The sequence below is a fragment of the Ranitomeya variabilis genome, chromosome 4 (genome assembly GCF_051348905.1).
Source record: "Ranitomeya variabilis isolate aRanVar5 chromosome 4, aRanVar5.hap1, whole genome shotgun sequence".
NCBI lineage: Eukaryota > Metazoa > Chordata > Amphibia > Anura > Dendrobatidae > Ranitomeya > Ranitomeya variabilis.
Window position 1 is genome coordinate 573078331 of NC_135235.1, and position 21849 is coordinate 573100179.

A 21849-nucleotide genomic window follows, 5' to 3' on the forward strand; every position below is an offset into this window, starting at 1 on the left:
ATGGTTCACCCCTAACTGCTTCCTTGGACTTGGTTAGAAGTGGTTACCATGATTGGACATTATAAGACCCCAAAGATCCTCCAGGAATAACCCTATTTACTCTCCATTACTTGCGACTTTAGCTTATTTTTTATGGGATGATTAACAAATAACCTATTAGAACTTAGAAGAGATGTCCTGTGTGAACCATGACAAAGTTTACAACAGTGGACTTGCAGAAGTTCTGTGTAGATAGAAGGTGGGCTCCCACAAACATTACCCCTGGTGGGCCCAAGGAGCTCTATTTAAACACTGGTAATTACGAATCCTTGTGACAAGAGGTTTTTCAATACAGAAAAATGAATCAAAAAACAAAAATACTTTATTGTGACTTCATTAAAATAGTAGCATGGGCTCTGGTAATTATGAATCCTGGTGACCATATGGACATGGTTCTTCCACAATATCTTCTATTGTGTTTTTTTTCGCTCTGCAAAGGCATCTTCACATTAGGTGGGATTGTCTTGATTCATTAGCTTGCTTGCCCATCTCTTCGCGTTAATTTGCTCATGGATTTGGCTCTTCTCATGGCCAAAGTCCACAGTATATTAAATAAATCTCTTGTCCTGATGAGCCTGGTGCCATCACCTTGAAAATCCATGAAAGTAGGTTTGCTTGGTGTTTTGTGAAAGTTTCCCTGGCTAATATTAAAATGAGACCTTTATGAGTCCTCTTCCTCATACAACATTGTGGCATGGACTTTCACAGTAAGTACACCTGCCTCATCAGAACAAAGGGATGTATTTAATAAAGGTATGCATTCTGCACTGTGAGTTCTAGACTTTTGATTCCCTCTGGTCAATTATCAAAGACGATTAAACTTTCTACTCGGATGTAAGTAACTTGAAACCTCTGAGCCCTAACGCATAATCTTTACCAGGGCCTCCTCTTACCTTCTGCCACTTATAATTTTGCTGCCTGCTTCTGTGGCAGATGGGCCTTTACCTCCCGTTAGACCTCAGGGCCGGGAGTGACTGCAACCTCTTCACCCCCCTATAACTACACCTTTTTCTTCTACATCTTCAGCATCATCTCTAATGTTACATGTCACATTTTATCACTTTTATTTATGCTCTTTTTTTTAGAATATTTAAGCCAACGTAAAAGTATTTTTTTTCTGCTGCTTTTTTACCCTATCGGCTTCAATGGAGAACTTGAAAATCACTTGTAAAAAATTCAACAGTTTTTTTGCTGAAATGCTGGGATTTTGCAGTTAAAAACAAAGCAATAAAAAATGCTGCTTCCTCTCTGACCCAAAAATGCATAAAAAAACCCCAAAAAACATAAAAGCAAGAAAACCCAAGAATCAAAGTAGATTGCTATTGAGTATTTTTCTGCGACAATTGCACAAAAATGGCAATGGAAAAAGAACGCAACATTTTTGTACTTGGGAAAATGCCCTTAAAGTGTTTTTTGAGGATTAGAAAAACGTGGCTATTTTCTTTTAGAAACAGCTGAATCTTTGACCATGAGTTGAGCGTGGAGTGGCAGCGCAATACCAGACACAACCCATGGTCGTGTGTGGCGCTGTTTCTGTACAGTAATAGTAAAATGAAGTATCAGTACGTACTCTGCTGCTCTGACCCGGGGTTCTGTAAGTTTTCCTCCGGCTTGCAGCTTCTAATCCCCTTGTTTATACGGGGATGTGACAGGAAGATCTGAGACCTCAGTCACAAGCCTCCAGGTCATGGATTCTGTGGAAAACACCAAGATTTCTGTTCTATCTGAGGGATGGAAACAAACTATTTGCAGCACATTCTGGCGTGTTCATAAGTTGTATGTTGTTTAGGAGAAGAAATAAACACAATGGAGGACCCCCCACAGTAAACACACAAATAGAAACAACATGGGCCGGTGGGGTCACGGGTTATAGAGCTGTAAACCGTTACATTTGGAAAAACAAACCTGACAATGTAAACAGAGACTAGAAGCCAAAATCTGTAAAACTCCATGAGGCTCAAGTGTCCTTCTGAGGCCGGGGTCACACTAGACCGTAATACGGACGAGTGCTATGCGATAAAAAATCGCATAGCACTCAGCCCAATGTTAATCTATGGTCCAGCTCCCATCATCCGATATTTTCTCCACCGTATTTCGGATCCGAGGGAACTCGCATCAGGCTGCGATTGTCAGCATATCTCAGCCGAGACTCGCCAATGCAAGTCTATGGGTGCGCGAAAAAATCGGATTACACACGGACCATGCATGTGCATTGCGAGAAATACGCAGCGGTGTTCTATAGAAAAGCCGGTAATTCAATTGCCGGCTTCTCATTTCTCCTTCACAAACCCGACATGATATGAGACATGGTTTACATACAGTAAACCATCTCATATCCCCCTTTTTTTTGCATATTCCACACTACTAATGTTAGTAGTGTGTATGTGCAAAATTTGGCCGCTGTAGCTGCTCAAATAAAGGGTTAAATGGTGGAAAAAATTGGCGTGGGCTCCCGCGCAATTTTCTCCGCCAGAGTAGTAAAGCCAGTGACTGAGGGCAGATATTAATAGCCTAGAGAGGGTCCATGGTTATTGGCCCCCCCTGGCTACAAACATCTGCCCCCAGCCACCCCAGAAAAGGCACATCTGGAAGATGCGCCTATTCTGGCACTTGGCCACTCTCTTCCCACTCCCGTGTAGCGGTGGGATATGGGGTAATGAAGGGTTAATGTCACCTTGCTATTGTAAGGTGACATTAAGACAGATTAATAATGGAGAGGCGTCAATTATGACACCTATCCATTATTAATCCAATTTTCTGAAAGGGTTAAAAGACACACACACATTATTAAAAATGATTTTAATGAAATAAACACACAGGTTGTTTTAGTATTTTATTGTTCTCTCAATCCATCAGAAGACCTTCGCTTGGCAAAATAATTAACGCACAAAATACATACCTTCCGATGATCTTTCACGTCCAACGAGGTAATCCATCTGAAGGGGTTAATTATTTTACAGCCATGAGCTGCGCTAAAGCACTCGCTCGTGTCTGTAATCCCCGGGTGATGAAATGAAAGCTGAGTGATCTGTACTTACATTGAGTTGCGGTGATGCGCCCTCTGGTGGATGTCCTCATGAACTGCAGCCTGGGAACTTTTTCCCACGCTCGAGCTCATGAGGACAACCTGCAGGGGGCGCATCACCGCGACTGAAGGTAACTATAGGTCATTGACCTACATTTCCTTCATTCGCCGGGGCTTACAAGCACGAGCACAGCTGCATTAGCAGGGCTCCTGCTTGTAAAATATTTTAACCCCTTCAGATGTATTACCTCGTGGGACGTGACAGTTCATCTGAGGGTATGTATTTTGTGGGTTTATTATTTTGCCAAGCGAGGGTCTTAAAATGGATTGAGAGAGCAATAAAATATTAAAACAACCTGTGTGTTTATTTAATTAAAATACTTTTGAATCATGTGTGTGTTTTTTAACCCTTTCAAACAATTGGATTAATAATGGATAGGTGTCATAATTGACACCTCTCCATTATTAATCTGGCTTAATGTCACCTTACAATAGCAAGGTGGCATTAACCCTTCATTACCCCATATCCCACCGCTACACGGGAGTGGGAAGAGAGTGGCCAAGTGCCAGAATAGGCGCATCTTCCAGATGTGCCTTTTCTGGGGTGGCTGGGGGCAGATGTTTGTAGCCATGGGGGGCCAATAACCATGGACCCTCTCCTGGCTATTAATATCTGCCCTCAGTCACTGGCTTTACTACTCTGGCGGAGAAAATTGCGCAGGAGCCCACGCCAATTTTTTCCGCCATTTAACCCTTTATTTGAGCAGCTACAGCGGCCAAATTTTGCACATACACACTACTAACATTAGTAGTGTGGAATATGCAAAAAAAGGGGGATATGAGATGGTTTACTGTATGTAAACCATGTCTCATATCCTGTCGGGTTTAGGCAGGAGAAATGTGAATCCGGCAATTGAATTACCGGCTTTTCACAGATATCGCGCTGAATGAAATATAAATACAGAATATATATATATATATATATATATATATATATATATATATGTGTGTCTCAATGACATAGATATATATATATATACTGTATATATGTTTTCCCGAACATTTGAGCACATAAATCCATTAGATGTCGGTTTTGCAAGCTTGCGAGAAAAACTCGGCATACGGATGCCATACGGATGTCACACGGATCATTTGATGCGAGGAAATCGCATCCTCGCACTGCACACGGATCACTGTTTTTGAAACATTTGTGCGATTCTCGGCCGTGAAAAACGGACCATTTTTTTATACGTTAAGTGTGTCCCCGGCCTGACTCTGCGGCTCAATGTGTGCACCATCTCATCATATTACCGAGCCACATCTGCTTGGAAAGTTAGCAAATCTGGAGGGTCTACTCGGAGCCTCGGATAGACTGACCTATTGTAAGCTCCAATCCCCCCATCCCAAATGCAGAATTCTCCCAAAACAAGCACAATCGTAGGGGGTCCTTCTACCAACAAAACTAGAATCCCAAGGGCTTCAGTGCAAAATTTGGACTTGGGCCTCCACCTGCATGTTGGTCAGATGTTTGGGCCCTTGTACTGTTCTAAATCCTATATAGACATACGTGTTGTCCCTCCATAGCTTAGTAATGTCTACCCATCCTATACTAATGCCACCCATCCTGGCCCTCTTCCTGTTACAATGTCTTCCATCTGAGGCCCCTTTTGGTAATAATGTCCCACATCTTGGGCCCCTTCCAGTAATAATATGTCCCATCCTGTAATAATCTTCCCTGTTGTGCCGCTGTAGTCTCAACCTTTCACCGCTCCCCTTCCTGGTATAATGTCCCCATCCTGGGCCAATGCCAGTAATAATGTCCCTCATACACGTGTAATGTCCCCATCATAGCCCCTTCCAGTAATATATAGCCGCATCCTGGACTACTTCTTAGTATAATGTCCCCATCCAGTCCTCCTCCAGTAATAACGTCCACCTCCCTGAGTTCCGCTTGGTATAATGTCCCCCCTCCTCGGCCCATCCTATAATAATGTTCCATGATCTGCCACTGTTCTCTAACATTAGTCTCACCTTCCCCAGCTCCCATGATGTGCAGCGTCCTCCTCTATGGCCTGCGCAGAGGCCAGCAGCTGACTATGCCGGTCTCTGATTAGCCAGCATGTACATTGCGAAAACCGGTGGATCTCTGTGCTGCAAGATATTTCAAATGAATGTTAGTTTTTAGACGCACATCCAGTTAAAAGAATGGCATCGGTGGGCCCCCGTCCCGCATGGGCCCGATCGCAGTCGCACCCTCTACTACCACAATCGTTACACCCCTGGGTCTGTTCACTTGGACCTCCACTGATCATGAGTACAGGGGTCCCAAAGTCCCCAGTGTAAATGGAAGAGTAGTGGGCACCTGTGACCATCGCTCCATTCACTGTCCTTGGGAGTGATGGTGGCATATGCTCAGTATCCTCAGACAGGGAACTTTGGCCCCCAATTTTTAGAATTGTTTGGGGTCCTAGTACATTAATAATCCATACTGTATATAGATGCCAAATGTTGTTTATAATACAGTCCCTTTAAAGAGGACCGGCCACTTGTCATAAACATGCAATTTGCAGCAATTTATAAGGTGACAGACAGCGCCCCCTGTGGACAGATGTTTTTGCGCTTTAGCATATGACAGTTGATGATTATGAGCCTCTGGCTCCATCCTAGGAGCAGCTGTATATGAAATATACAGACAAGGGGCCTATATAGATGTCAGGCTGGTGAAAAAGAAAAGCCTACAGATGGCAGATGTTTTTTTTTCTAAGGGTATGTGTCCACGTTCAGTTTTGCTTCAGGCTTTGGTCAGGATTTTATGCAAGTAAAATCCTGACCAAAACTGCACCTGAGGTCACTGGCAGGTCACCTGCGGTGTACCTGCGTGTTTTGCTCATTGTAGCAACATGCTGCGTTTTGAAAAAACGCACCGCGCATGCGTTTTCGCGGCAAAAACGCATGTGTTTTTTAACGCATAGTGGAGTCGGGATTTCATGAAATCCCTAAGGGTACGTGTCCATGGTCAGGATGGCCGGCGGTATCGCCGCAGCGGCGAAGCCCCGCCCCCTTTCTGGGACGCGATGATGCCGGATGTGTTAACTGTACACATCCGGGATCATCGCTCTCTCCCATAGCGCCCTGTGATATGCCTTGCGGGGACGCTGCGTCCCCGCAAGGTGTACGGACATGCTGCGATCTGAAAAGACGCGCAGCATGTCCGGAGTCGCAGGGAAGACGGATGCGGGTTTCCACGCATAGTGGACACGGGATTTCCAAAAATCCCCTCCACTATGCTGGAACATCTGGACGCTGCGTGTTTGACGCTGCAGCTCTGCGCAGCGTCAAACACGCAGCGTTTACTGACCGTGGAAACTCACCCTAAAGGTACCTTCACACTAAACGACGCTGCAGCGATACAGACAACGATGCCGATTGCTGCAGCGTCGCTGTTTAGTCGTTGTGTGGTCGCTGGAGAGCTGTCACACAGACGGCTCTCTAGTGACCAACGATGCTGAAGTACCTGGGTAACCAGGGTAAACATCGGGTTACTAAGCGCAGGGCCGCGCTTAGTAACCCGATGTTTACCCTGGTTACCATTGTAAAAGTAAAAAAAAAAAACACATACTCACATTCCGGTGCCCGGCGTCCGCTTCCCTGCACTCCTCCTGCATCCTGTGTCAGCGCCGAACATCTCCGACATCTCCCACAGAGCAGAGCGGTGACGTCACCGCTCTGCTTTACGGCCGGCACTTACACAGGATGCAAGAGGAGTGCAGGGAAGCGGACGCCGGGCACCAGAATGTGAGTATGTGGGGTTTTTTTTTACATTTACAATGGTAACCAGGGTAAACATCGGGTTACTAAGCGCGGCCCTGCGCTTAGTAACCCGATGTTTACCCTGGTTACCAGTGAAGACATCGCTGGATCGGTGTCACACACACCGATTCAGCGATGTCAGCGGGGGATCCAGCGACGAAATAAAGTTCTGAACTTTCAGCAACGACCAGCGATCTCACAGCAGGATCCTGATCGCTGCTGCGTGTCAGACACAACGATATCGCTAGCCAGGACGCTGCAACGTCACGGATCGCTATCGTTATCGTTGTAAAGTCGCTTAGTGTGAAGGTACCTTTAGCTTTGTTCCTAACGCGTTTAATGGAGTCCTAATGGTCTGAAATCTACCCCCTTACATTAGTTTCCCCACTGCTAAAGAACTATCCATGAAGCACAAAAGGATCTTCTTTACAAAGTAATGATAATGTCTAAACTAATGAGGGTCCCCAACAATAAAAGTAAAGTCCCCCTTTAATTATGGGTGTGGCTAGTATGAATAGAATTTGTAGTTTTGCAGTTATAGAAAAGTGATCTGAAGTTGTCAGGACATGCTGAGAGTTGTAGTTCTGCAAAGGTTGAAGACTCACCTGAGAATGGTAGGAGATGCTGGGAAATGTAGTGCTGCATTGGCAACAAACTCTTATTACATACTAGGAGTCGTAGTTATGCAATGGTCAGACTGCCACAAGACATGATGGGCTTTGTAGTTCTTCTACAGCTGGCTAGCTACAGAAGAATGGTTGTAGGATATGGGCAATGACCGAAGAGCTAAAGAAAAGTGTTGGGACATGCTGGGACTTGTAGTTTCACAAATGTCGGCGAGCGCTGCATTACTGTAAGATGAAAATGATGCAAAATCCACTTTCTCTCTGAATAAATCTCTTTCGTTTCACATTTCCAAATTCCAGGGAGAATGTTTAATCTGACTGATAAAACAGGTGAACTGAATGCGGCCTGGGAACCGAGCCCCTACAGCAGCCAGAGCGAAGAGGCGGGGGAGCTGGGTCCACAGGGGCTTCAGAGGAAAGGGGGGCACTGAAATATGCTGATATTTGCAAAGTAGTTCTAGAGGGAGTGACATTCAGTGTAGGTTCTGTAACAGATGGCGGCTATATTCCCACATAGCATCACCATGTGATTGCTGATCTCCTCCGGGACATCTCGCTACCCACCCCGCAAAGCATGGAATCTCGGGGCTGGAGCGGCAGCACGGTTACTGGACATCACTTTAATAGGACGTTACATTGACATAATGGTTATTCTGAAATAAGATGTTCTGAGGCAGCAGGATTTAGAAGTTATAAAACGAATACTTCCAACATGATGTGGCCACTAGGGGCGCTATTCAATGAAAATCTATGAGAGTATCACATTTTAATTTTTTTCACATTCTCTCTTTTAATTTAGGAAGCTGGAAATTGTATCCTGTCATTATAGAGATTAATATAACTATAGATTTTAAGAACCATCTAATGTTTATAGTTTGCAGCTTTTAACAGTGTCATACATTCTCTTGCACTTTATGACATTTTCACCACCTTGACTTCAATGGAGAGTCCTTTTTTTTTTTTAAAGCTCAGCTTAGTAATGATTGGTTCTGTTACATTTCAAAATACAATTATGCACACGATCTCTAGTTGCTGCTGGTAACTGAAATCATTCCAGCTAAGATGGTGATGCTAAAACAAAAGTTATTTTAAAAAGTTGCAAAATCTTTCACATTTCACTATTGCACATTTTAACTATATTGGGGTATCTATCAATGTCCACATTTAAAGGGAACCCGTCACCCCCAAAATGCATTTTAAATGGGCTATACAGTACTGCATAGGACTTGGCCCCTATAACGGCCATACTAGCACTGGACCTGTTACTGGTACAGTGCCACAAAATAACTTGTCATTCATGTGCAAATGAGGAGGCATAATGGTGCACCAATTTCTTGGCCATACCAAGGGTGCATCGAAGACCCCTCATCCGCATGTGACTGAAAAGTTATTTTCTTAGTAACTGTACCAGGTACAGTGCTAGAATGGTTGGTATAGGGGATAAGTCTCCTATGACACTATAGCCCATTTAACATGCATTTTGGGGGTGTCGGACACACTTTTAGAAGCGTCTATGTGATGGTAAATTTAGGATATACGCACAGAACTCTGCTCTGATGTCCCCCTGAAGCCATGCAGTGTAGTGCATAGAGTAGGGGGCACCTGTGAGTATGAGCTGGGAGCTGCAGGCTGACCTTGTTCATTCATTGACAGCTCATTTATATTTAATCTCTGGATCCCGGAAAGTGCTCGCTCTTCAATGACTGTTTGTTCAGTACAAACATTTTTCCTTTGAGTGAAATGTATGAGACATAACATTAACACTTCACTGCCCAGAGGCAACTGTACTGACCCCTGCATCTCTGTGACAAGTAAGAAAGGTGCTGTATCCGGCTTTAGTTCAGGAAAGTCAATGCCACCACCTCAGCTACCATCCCTAAAAATGGCTCCCTGCTGGACAGCAGGGTGTTCTCACGCTCAGAATGTTTTTTGCTCTTCTGTTAGCTAATCTTGTGAAAAGGCAGTGTCCTGTGGTTCACACCACCCATGAGGAATGGGTGACATGGGCTGATTCTATATTACACATACAGACATGGCTGAAAGTGTTGGCACCCTTGAAATTGTTTCAGATAATGAAGTATTTCTCCCCAAAAATTATTGCAATTGCACATGTTTTGGTATACACGTTTATTTCCTTTGTCTGAATTGAAACAACACAAAAAAAAAAACAGAAAGAAAAAGGCAAACTGGACAACATTTCACACAAAACCAACTCTTGCACAGACTTGCACAGAGTCAAAGCACCCAGGCCACATGAAGCAAAACAACCCCAAAACATCTTTGCACCTCCACCATATTTGACTGTAGGTACTGTGTTCTTTTCTTTGTAGGTCTCATTCCGTTTTCAGTAAACAGTAGAATGATGTGCTTTACTAAAAAACTCTATCTTGGTCTCACCTGTCCACAAGATGTTTTTCCCAGAAGCTTAGGCTTACTCACGTACATTTTGGCAAACTGCAGTTTAGCTTTTTTAGTTCACTGTGTCAGCAGTGAGGTCCTCCTGGGTCTCCTGCCATGGTGTTTTATTTCATGCAAATGTCGACTTATAGTTCGCGCTGGCACTGATGCACCGTGAGCCTGCAGGATAGCTTGAATTTCTTTGAAACTGGATTGGGGCTGCTTATCCACCATCCAGAGTATCCTGTGTTGAAACCTTTCATCAATTTTTCTTTGCCATCCAAGTCCAGGGAGATAAAGCTACAGTGCCATGGGTTGTAAACTTCTTGATTATGTTGCGCACCATGGACAAAGGAACATTAAGATCTCTGGAGATGGACTTGTAACCTTGAGATTGTTGATATTTTTTCACAATTTTGGTTCTCAAGTCCTCAGTTCTCTTCTCCTCTTTCTGTTGTACATGCTTACTGTAGCATACACAGACAAACAATACAAATATTGAGTCAACTTTTCCTCTATTTATTTGGTTTCAGGTTTGATTTTCATATTGCCCACACATGTTACTTACCACAGGTGAGTTTGAAAGAGCATCGCATGCTTGAAACAAAGTTGTTTACCCACAATTTTGGAAAGATGTCAACAATTTTGTCTGGCCCATTTTAGGGTTTCGTGTGTCCAATTTGTCTTTTTTTCTTTTTGTGTTGTTCCAATACACACAAAGGAAATAAACACGTGTAAAAGAAAACATGTAGTTGCAATAGTCCTTCATTTTCTGGAAGAATTTCAAGAGTGCCAACATTTCTGGCCATGAATGCATATCACCCACTATTATTACGCAGAAGCATAAGTATAGTGGGTACAAGTGGTGCAGTCGCACCGGGCCCCTTAAACCTAAGGAGGCCCATATCAGAAGACCAATACTGTTAAAGACCTGTGATAGGGCTTATCATTGGGGCCCACCAGCTTCAATTTACATGATTGGAAATATGTGAGATGTAGAGTCTCCAGTGGAACTAATTGTAACTGTTCCATCCATATTTTCCTCTTGACATGTTGGATACAGGCATATATATAGGTTGTCTACATGTTATAGTCCCTTTTTGTTAGAAAATCCCTCTTAAATAAGGTGACCACAGGGTGTCCTGCTACTGGAGCTCCCAGTGGTCAACTATCTTTAAGAGATGGAGACAGCAGCAAGTGTTCAATCATCCTGCAGTGCCCCCATAGGAGACACAAAGTATTACTTAATTCCCACTGAAATCAATGGGCTGTCCATATTTTGCACATGTCATGTCCTCCTGGATGGGGAACACGCTTCTATTTACTCTGGACTCTCCAGTAGGGTGTTTGAGATAGCGTCTGGAATCCACATAACTCCTCTAATAGAAGGTAACAAAAATTCACATGGCTCCATCAGTACCCCACGTTGTGACCTTGGAGCTTTTGCTCAGGTAAATCCCAGATATGTTTGAATTAATTGCTTTGCCAATATAACATGGCCCAAAATGAGGATGGTGGCCATAGATGGCTAGTGAGCAGCATCCTCATTATTGGTGATGGGGTAGAGTCAGCAGTTGCATTGGTGCCCTGATGTCTGTGAAGGGGACAGGTGGGGGACCAAAAGGAGGACACAATATGTGGTAGTTTGGAGGCTCTGGTACAGGTGCTCAAGAGAAATTTGCAATTGGGCTTTTTTGACCAGTTCAGTCAGAACTGATACCAGGAGTCACAAGCAGCCAGAACTGCTGTTATAATGATGGGAGAATAAGGAAAATCCCACGTTTAGCAAAGTAGTGAGGGAGGAGACATTCCTGACATTCTGAATGGGTGTGGGGGGCATACATGGACCAGGTGGTTTACTGATAGACGCCACTGCTCTGGGTTCTCACACTATATGAAGAGGCGGGGATTTACCTACAGCCGGCATGGAACAGCTGGAATTCCTAGTACCATGCAGTGCCCTAACCCACAAATCGCACTCCTATATGTACAGCATAGTCTGTAGAGCAGCGATGGCCTACAAATCACCCCATAATCAAGCTAATAACCATCATTGTCCTAATAGAGGACATGTCCATCTGAAACCATGCATGTGCTTGAGGTTGTAAATGCATTATAAAATAACCACATACTCCTCATTTTCTCTGCAGGAGATTTACCATAACATTAATGTCTAGTCAGGAACGCCATTTTCTTTTTTTTTTTTTTAATTCTTTGCCAATTCCTTTTTTAATATATCTTCATAGTGACTGGACAGCAATTTTTCTGATACATAGCTCCAAATCCCATTCTCATAATGTTAAAGGGGGTTTTTAGCACTTTCAGATAGAGCAAATGGTATCATGTTCCACCACTCACCATATTGTTAACTTGTCACAGAAGAGGATTAAAATAACCTAACATTGCACAGGCTACTAACCCATGTCAAAGTTACCATATTTTTCGGACTATAAGACCTAGCTTTTAGAGGAGCAAATTAGAAAAAAAAATGAAGCAAAAATGTGGCCAATTCTATACTTAATATCCCCCATCCTGGTATACATGGCCCCCTTATCTCTATCCTGGTATGCAAGGCCTCCATCTCTGTCCTGGTATGCATGGCCCCATCCTTATCCTGGTATGATTGGCTCCCATCCTCATATGCAGAGCCTCCATCCCCATCCTGGTATTCATGGCCCCAATCCCTATCCTGGTATACATGGCCCCATCCTTATCCTGGTATTATTGGCCCCCATCCCCATCCTGGCATGCATGGCCCCATCCTTATCCTGGTATTATTGGCCCCCATCCCCATCCTGGCATGCATGGCCCCATTCTTATCCTGGTATGATTGTCCCCTGCCCCATCCTGGTATGCATAGCCCCATATCCTGGTATGATTGGCCCCAATCCCTATCGTGGTATGCAGGATCTCCATTCTCCTTCCTGGTGTGCATGGCCCCAGCAGAAAACACCCCCGCCAAAAAAAAAATTCTCTGTGCGAGGAAAGCAGTGCGTATTCATTGCTCTTTGGCGAGCACAGAGTCAGCCGCAGACGCCGAGTTCCTGTAGCTGCCGGGCTTTCACGTGTGCCGCTACTAAAAGGAAGAAATATTAATTGTATTCCATGCCTTAAGTAGCCGACACACTCGAACGCCGGGCAGCTGCAAGAAGCCGGCTGCTGCGGATAACACTGTTATCGCTATGAAAGAGAATTGAATATTCACTCCTTTCCACGCCCATGGCTTTTAGATGTAGCATGTAGCAGAGCTCAGAAAGCTCAGTTAGCTCAGAAAGCTAACCCCGCCTACATCACAGCTTTCTATGCACATTGTCTATTGACCAGAGGCGTAGCTAGGGGTTCAGCTCAGGGGGGGCGAAACATGTGAGTGGGCCCCTAACAGGCGGACATATCATTAGCGCAAACTATGCGGCAGCACATGGGCCCAAGAGTTAAGGGGGCTCATTTCTACCTCTAAATAAGGTGCAATTTTGTATTTTTAGAAGTTCTTGGGCTGCAAAGGGCCCATATATTGTTATTGCACATGGGCCCTTATCTGTCTGTGTCCACCTGTGGCCCTTAACCAGGTAACCATGAATGTAACTATGGAGGGTATAGGGGAACCTCAGGAGATGACCGCACTGTTATTGAAAATAAATCTCTATACAATAACCAGCACTGATATTACCGCCATACGGTGATACCATATTGTGGTAGATACCAGTCCTGCATGACATAGAGAGATCACAGTACAGTTATAGATGGTGACTTACAGAGGATGTTCTTTCCGGTGGAGCCATTCACTTTTCCCATCTTGTCCAGACTGACAAACTGTGTATACTATTACTTCAACATTTTTCAGTCACCGCTCTGTGTATAGAGAGTGGCGGCTGTAACTGATGCCCAGGGACAGACTGACAGCCGCTACAGCACTATCTGCCACCCAGTTGTTAGGCTTCAATGCTTCGTAAGTGCCTACTTAATATTTAGGAGTCCCCCTATGTACAGTAATAATGGCCCCAGCATCGCTCATGAGAGCAGGAGGTCATGTGACGATTTTCTTCTATTGAGAGAAGTCAAACTTGTCTAGTCAACACGTGCAAATAGCAAACGTAGTCACACGACCGCCTGATCACACCAGTGGTCTTGGGGTCTCATGACGGCAGGTGCACCCCATCATGATTTGGCAGTCTGTAGAGTGACTGCAGACAATTATCCCAAGCCTTTAATAACTTAAAGGGAACCTGTCACCCCCCCCCCCCAGGGCCTATTAAGGTAATAGAGCCAGCTGCCTTCAGCAGCACTAAGGCTGCATTCTGTGAAGGTGGCTCTTACGTTTTTGATCCCTAATAACGCTGGAATATTCACTTTTATAAATTGTGCGCCATACCTGTATTGAGTCTGGGGGGTACGTTTTCTCCCCCTGACTCAGCCGCCTCGCAGCCGTTCATCATCCCACTGAGCACCGCCTCCTTTCTTTCTTGTCCCGTCACCGGCGCTCTGCAATTATTTCTCAGGCATGCGCAGTGCGCGCTGCCCTGGAACTTATATCAAGTGATGTAAGTAGATCGCACCTGTGCACAGCGCCAGATTCCCAGCCGTACAGTGTGAATAAATCATAACACACTGCGGGGCGGGATCTTGGTCCTCCGCTACATGCAGGTGTGATATCAGTACACCAGCTGATGTGAGCTCCAGGGCAGCGTACACGGCGCATGCCCGAAAAATGAGAGCCTAGGCATCGGCGCCCGGTGGGATGATGGACGGCTGGGAGGCGGTTGTGTCCGGGGACAAAAGACGTACCCCCCCAGACTGAATACAGGTATGGCACACAATTTATAAAAGTTAATATTTCAGCGTTATTAGGGATCAAAAACATAAGAGCCACATTCACAGAATGCAGCCTTAGTGCCGCTGAAGGTGGCTGGCTCTATTACCTTAATAGGCCCTGGGGGGGGGGTGACATGTTCCCTTTAATAATTTAATTATAAGCAATGTATTCTTATAACATAGAATGCAGCCCGTGGTTACTGTATTGTTATACTTGTTAGGGGGCAGACGGACTGATGTATTTCTCATGTGAGGATCGCATTGCAATCCTCGGACTGACCGTCGGCTCTCCTGACCTGAGGCTGACAGTTGCATAGTAATCTATCACGCTGTCACGCTTATGTCAGGAGAGGTGTCAGGGCCAGTCCGAGGATTGCAATGCGATCGTCGCATAAGTTATACAGTGTCTGTCTGCGCCCTTATGTTAAATACTTATCATTGTTATAGTAATATTAACCTTCTTTGCTATGCTTGTTTAACTAATACTTATAAAAGACCCAGCTCGCAATAATAAAAAGCCCCCGACCTCCCCATCTCCAGCCCCCAAGACAGCAACTATTAGGGTATGTTTCCACAGGGTGTATTGCTTGGGTTTTTGCTGGGGATTGGACGCTGTGTACATCCGCAGCGTCCAGATGTTACAGCATAGTGGAGGGGATTTTATGAAATCCCTCTCCACTATGCGTACATAGACGCAGGTGGCAGACCTGCGTAACCGGACATGTGGCGTGTCTTTCGAGACAGCAGCGTGTCTATTTATCTTGTGGAGATGCTCCGTCTCCACAAGATAAATATAACAGTCTATGAATAGGATGTGGTGATTCCACCTGTGTTCAATGAATATATGCGGAATCACCGCGCGTACAACAGGGGGCAGCGCTTTGGGCGGAGCGGGGTATCTGCTGCTTCCAAAGCGCTGCCAATACACCTCGAGGACACATACCCTCACATATGATGGAGTGAATATCTCATAACATTAAACAGTATAATAATAATCAGCCCCCCAGTGCCCCCTCACCCACGTCAGCCCTCATAATACCCTCAAACTCTCCCATTCACCCCCAGTACCCTGTCCCCTTCCCACAATACCACCATCCTCTCTCATTCACCCCCACAGTGCCCTGTCCCCCTGCACACCCACAATAACCCCCATCGTTTCACATTTACCCCACAGTGCCCTGTCCTCCTCTCCCACTTCAGCCCCTACAATACCACAATCCTCTCACATTCACCCCCACAGTGACCATGATATGCCTGAATCGAATTACTCTAGTAAATTCCCTCCCCACTTACTGATGAAGTTTTCAGGCAGACAGTGAGGAGAACCAGGAAGTGTCCAGATAGATGCAAGGAGGACGGCACTAGGACCCAGCGTGCCTCAGCCAAACCAAGCGTGCACACACTGCACAGCCAGAAGGTAACTGCAGCTGCTGCTGCCAGCCAGGAAGAGACTCCTCGGGTGATACCACACTGCACTCTGCACGGAGGGAGGCTCTGCAGCCGGCATTGTGCTGCTCTCTCCCTGACACCTCAGACACGGCAGTGGATCTCCCGGTGGGCCCCTTCAGGTGACTGTGCCCGGGGCAATGGCCCCCTCTGCCCCCCCAGTAGCTACGCTACTGCTATTGACTGTAAACTGCTTATCAGAGGAGATGGCATGGTCTGACCATTGCTCATGTGCCCTGTAGTCCAAGCAGTGATAATTTCCTGCTGATAAACATTCATTGTATGGAAACAACTGTACACAGCCAAATAAGTGACACTTACCTGAATTCAGTGTCTTCGCCCCTACATCTTCCTGTGCTCAGATTATATAGCAAAAAATTGCTGCCAATCTAAGCTGTGGGTGTAACCCCACACAGAGGTCATAAATAGGGAAGACTACCTGGAAGCAGGTTTACTAGTCCTGTAGTGATTATCTCCTGCTGACAAAACAGTGATTTTATCAAAAATACAGCAAACAGCCAGGTAAGTAACACATAACTACAATCAAGGTATTCGTCTATACATTATACTGAGCTCAGATTAGGTGACAAAAACCTGGTGACAAATTCCCTTTAAAAGGGTATTTACTGTGACTTTTTCAAAACTTACTGAAAATAAGAAATTATTATAAAATAAAGAAATACATGTTTCTTACCCTCCAATTTTCCGCTGCTATCCTGTTAGTCTCTGTCAGGTTGAGAAGGGAAGCCATTATGTCGATCAGTCAATTGACCCTGCAGGCAATCAGTGGTCTCAGTGGTTAGTTCACTAAATGGACTGAATGTCATCACTTGGTCTTCGCAGAAACCACAAGGGAGACGGCACTGGATCGAGGGAACATTTTGTAGATCAAGTGCCCTCTTCATGGCAGCGGTTCTACCTATTGGGACTGTCATCTCCACAATGCAAAAACTGTTCAGGACTGGTCTGAGGAACATGAAAAAAAGTTCAAAGTGATGACTTGGCCCCAAATTCCCCAGATCTCAATCTGATCTACCATTTGTGTGATGTACAGTCCCTGGAGGTTGCATCTCATAATTTACGGGATCTGTTGCAAACATCTTCATTCCAGACCCCACAGGACACCTTCTCCAGCCATGTGGATTCTATATCTCCAAGAGTCAGAGCTGTTTTAGACGCACAAGGTGGACTTTAATGTAATGGCAGACCAGTTTATAAAATTTCCTTATTATGTATGAATTTATTAAAGGGATGATGTTGCAGTATTAATCCCATTGATGTGTTGCATTGCCCTTTATGACAGTCTCCAACAAATGAATGGAGCAGGTGTGCTATTGTCACCTTTAGTGAAGTTCACCCAGGTGACCCCATATAACAAAGCTATGAATCGGGCTGACACAATGTAGGAAGCCTACCAGACCCTCCTTGCACCCTACATAAGGGACCTTTACCTTTGATCCTAGATAAAGAAGGAGTGATGTCTGTTTGAAGTCACAGAAAGTACCTGCACTCTGTAATGTACTCCTTTCTGATCTCTATGCTGGGTGTTGTAATATGGGTGTACATGACACCTACACCGATAATATGCAAATGTTAACACATGCATCTACCATGTGTGGGGGATGGAGGGAGAGGAGAAATCAAAGGTCCTAGACGCCCTTTTTACAATATATTTTGAATTTAGATGGGTACCAACGTTTGGGATCCTTACTGTTTCCAAAACTGAGTGGTCCTCTCCATAGACTTTAATGGGGACTCTGAAAATAGTCAAATGAGTTGATCTATTTCAGATAGCCCAGTAATGTCTATCATGACAAGATACAAGTGAATAAGACTGAGTTGCAATACCAGGAGCAACTAAAAGTATGGATCTGTGTCTGGTAAAAGTGTTTATTATTGTTAATGTTGATGATTATGGCTTACAGCTAATGAAAACCCAAAAGTCATTATCTCAGTAAATTAAAATAATTAACAAAAAACACCTGCAAAGACTTCCTAAGCATTTAAAAATGTCCCTTAGTCTGTTTCACTAGGCTTCACAATCATGGGGAAGACTACTGACTTGATAGATGTCCAGAAGGCAGTCATTGACACACTCCACAAGGACGGTAAGACACAAAAGGTCATTGCTAAAGAAGCTGGCTGTTCACAGAGTGCTGCATCCAATCATAGTAATGGAAAGTTGAGTGGAAACAAAACGTGTGGTAGAAAAAGGTGCACAAGCAACCGAGATAACCGTAGCCTTGAAAGGATTGTTAAGAAAAGGCCATTCAAAAATTTGGGGGAGATTCACAAGGAGTGGACTGCTGCTGGAGTCATTGCTTCAAGAGCCACCACATACAGATGTATCCAGGACATGGGCTACAAGTGTCGCATTCCTTGTGTCAAGCCACTCATGACCAATAGACAAGCCAGAAGCGTCTCACCTGGGCCAAGGAGAAAAAGAACTGGACTGTTGCTCAGTGGTCCAAGGTGTTGTTTTCAGGTGAAAGTAAATTTTGCATTTCATTTGGAAATCAAGGTCCCAGAGTCTGGAGGAAAAGTGGAGAGGCCACAATCCAAGCTGCTTGAGGTCTAGTGTGAAGTTTCCACAATCAGTGATGGTTTGGGGAGCCATGTCATCTGCTGGAGTAGGTCCACTGTGTGTTATCAAGGCCAAAGTCACGCAGCCATCTACCAGGAAATTTTAGAGCACGTCATTCTTCCCTCTGCTGACAAGATTTCTGGAGATGGAAATTTCATTCTCCAGCAGGACTTAAGGTACCTTCACACTGAACAACTTAACAATGATATCGCTAGCGATCCGTGACGTTGCAGCGTCCTGGATAGCGATATCGTTGTGTTTGACACGCAGCAGCGATCAGGATCCTGCTGTGATATCGTTGGTCGGAGCTAGAAGGCCAGCACCTTATTTTGTCGCTGGATCTCCCGCTGACATCGCTGGATCGGTGTGTGTGACACTGATCCAGCGATGTCTTCACTGGTAACCAGGGTAAACATCGGGTTACTAAGCGCAGGGCCGCGCTTAGTAACCCGATATTTACCCTGGTTACCAGTGTAAATGTAAAATAAAAAAAACACATACTCGCATTCCAGTGCCTGCGTCCGCTTCCCTGCACTCCTCCTGCATCCTGTGTCAGTGCCGGCCGTAAAGCAGAGCCCAGCGGTGACGTCACCGCTCTGCTTTGGCCGGCGCTTACACAGGATGCAGGAGGAGTGCAGGGAAGCGGACGCAGGCACCAGAATGTGAGTATGTGTTTTTTTTATTTTACATTTACAATGGTAACCAGGGTAAACATCGGGTTACTAAGCGCGGCCCTGCGCTTAGTAACCTGATGTTTACCCTGGTTACTCGGGGACTTCGGCCTCGTTGGTCGCTGGAGAGCTGTCTGTGTGACAGCTCTCCAGCGACCACACAGCGACGCTGCAGCGATCGGCATCGTTGTCGATATCACTGCAGCGTCGCTTAATGTGACGGTACCTTTAGCACCTGTACACATTGCCAAAAGTACCAATACCTGGTTTAAAAACAACAGTATCACTGTGCTTGATTGGCCAACAAACACACCTGATCTTAACTCCACAGATAATCTATGGGGTATTGTTAAGAGGAAGATGAGACACCAGACCCAACAATGCAGATGAGTTGAAGGCTGCTATCAAAGCAACCTGGGCTTCCATAACACCTCAGCAGGCTGTCCACCAACGTTCACCATCCAACCTGACGGAACTGGAGAGGATCTGCAAGGAAGAATGGCAGAGGATCCCCAAATCCAGGTATGAAAAACTTGTTGCATCATTCCCAAGAAGACTCATGGCTGTACTAGCTCAAAAGGGAGCTTCTACTCAATACCGAGCAAAGGGTCTGAATACTTATGACCATGTGATATTTTTGTTTTACTTTTTTATTACATTTGTAAAAATTTCTACATTTCTGTTTTTTTTTCAGTCAAGATGAGGTGCAGAGTGTACATTAATATGAAAAATTACCTTTTTAATTTACAAAATGGCTACAATGAAATAAAGAGTGAAAAATTTAAAGGAGTCTGAATACTTTCCTTGCCCACTGTATGGTGGAACCAGGATGCATATATATGGGGGCCAAGGATGCAAATATATGGGGGAGCCAGGATGCATATATATTAAGGGGGGCAGGATGGATATATTCTAGAGCCAGGATGCATATATATGGGGGGCCAAGATGGATTTATGGGGGGCAGGACAAGAGACCAGGATGCATATACTGTATATTGGGGGCCAGGATGCATATATATGGGGGTATCCAGGATAGATATATATGGGGGGGGGGGCAGGATAGATATATATGGGGGGGCCAGGATGGATATATGGGGGTTAGGACAAGGGACCAGGATGGATATATATTGGGAGCCAGGATGGATATAGATATATATATATATATATATTTATATATATATATATATATATATATAGGAGAGCCAGGATGGATATATATTGATATATTTGGGGGCCAGGATGGATATATATGGAGGAGCCAGGATGGATATATATGAGGGGCAAAGATGGATATATGGCAGAGCCAGGGTGCATATGGAGCGGCCCCCAAACGCAGGGCAGCGGGGTACTCGGCACCAGGTCCCTCGGTCTCGGTTCTAGGGGTGTCACGGTGGCCCGACCCGGTCCGTGGCCCTGCTAAGGGGCGCCCAAATAAAGGTGTAGGTGAGAGTTTGTCAAGTGTTCGTGACGTCACCTGTGGTATTCAGTCAGGGTGACCGACGCTGCTAGGGGTATGCTGGGGTGATGGAATGGCAGCTAGATGGTGTAACTTCCCACAGGTGAAGTATGTCCCCAGGGCTTCCCTTGATGAGTAGATAGTAATGGTGCAGGTCGCAGTAAATGACGAGGACACAGGGTTGCAGTCTCTTTACCTTTTTACTGAAGGCTTCGGCATCCACAATCCAGAGCACTGCTAACAGGGCTGGCTGAGACCGGCCGGACCAAAGGCACATCCAGAGTTCCCTTTGCAGGTGGAACTGGAAATCAGTAGCCTACCTACTAGCGCCTGGGTTTTGTAGTACTTCCCTGCTGACCACCACGGGATAGTCCTCACAACTGTCGTGTATGTTTCTGTTCTTTCTCTCCGTCCCCCAGATGGTTTGGATAGGACGCACCCGTATGACGGGGTAGGCCTGGAGTTATTTTATAGGGACCCTAGAGACGCCCCTCTTCCACAATTGCCTCCGTTGTCTTCATTAGGTGTAAAGGTGAGACAGCCAACCTAGAGTTAACTGCCCTGCCGTAGTTCAAAGTAATGCGTAGAGTCTATTACTTCCTCGGCGTTCCGGCCACCGGCTACGCGCCTCAGAAGGATGTTGCCAATCTTGGGGCACGACTCCTCCTGGTTCTATCTCCTTTGTGCTGTAATCTCGTTTCTCACTTCTCCACAATATACTTCGCTTCGTGTCCTTTCTTAGGATGCCGCCGCAATGAGGTGCAGGCGCGGCTCCGTAACGATCTGTCTCGTGCTAGGCCACTGCCAGGATCCCACCCCTGACAGGGACCTCCCTGAGTCTTCCCAAGCAACTCTCTCTCTCACTAGATGTTACCTGGGCAAAACCCAGTCAGCTTCTCTCTAACTTCCTATCCGACTCCCAGTTTTACCAGAGTGTGAGGAGTGGCCTAATACATAGAACCTTTTGCTCCCCCTGGTGGCCGGAG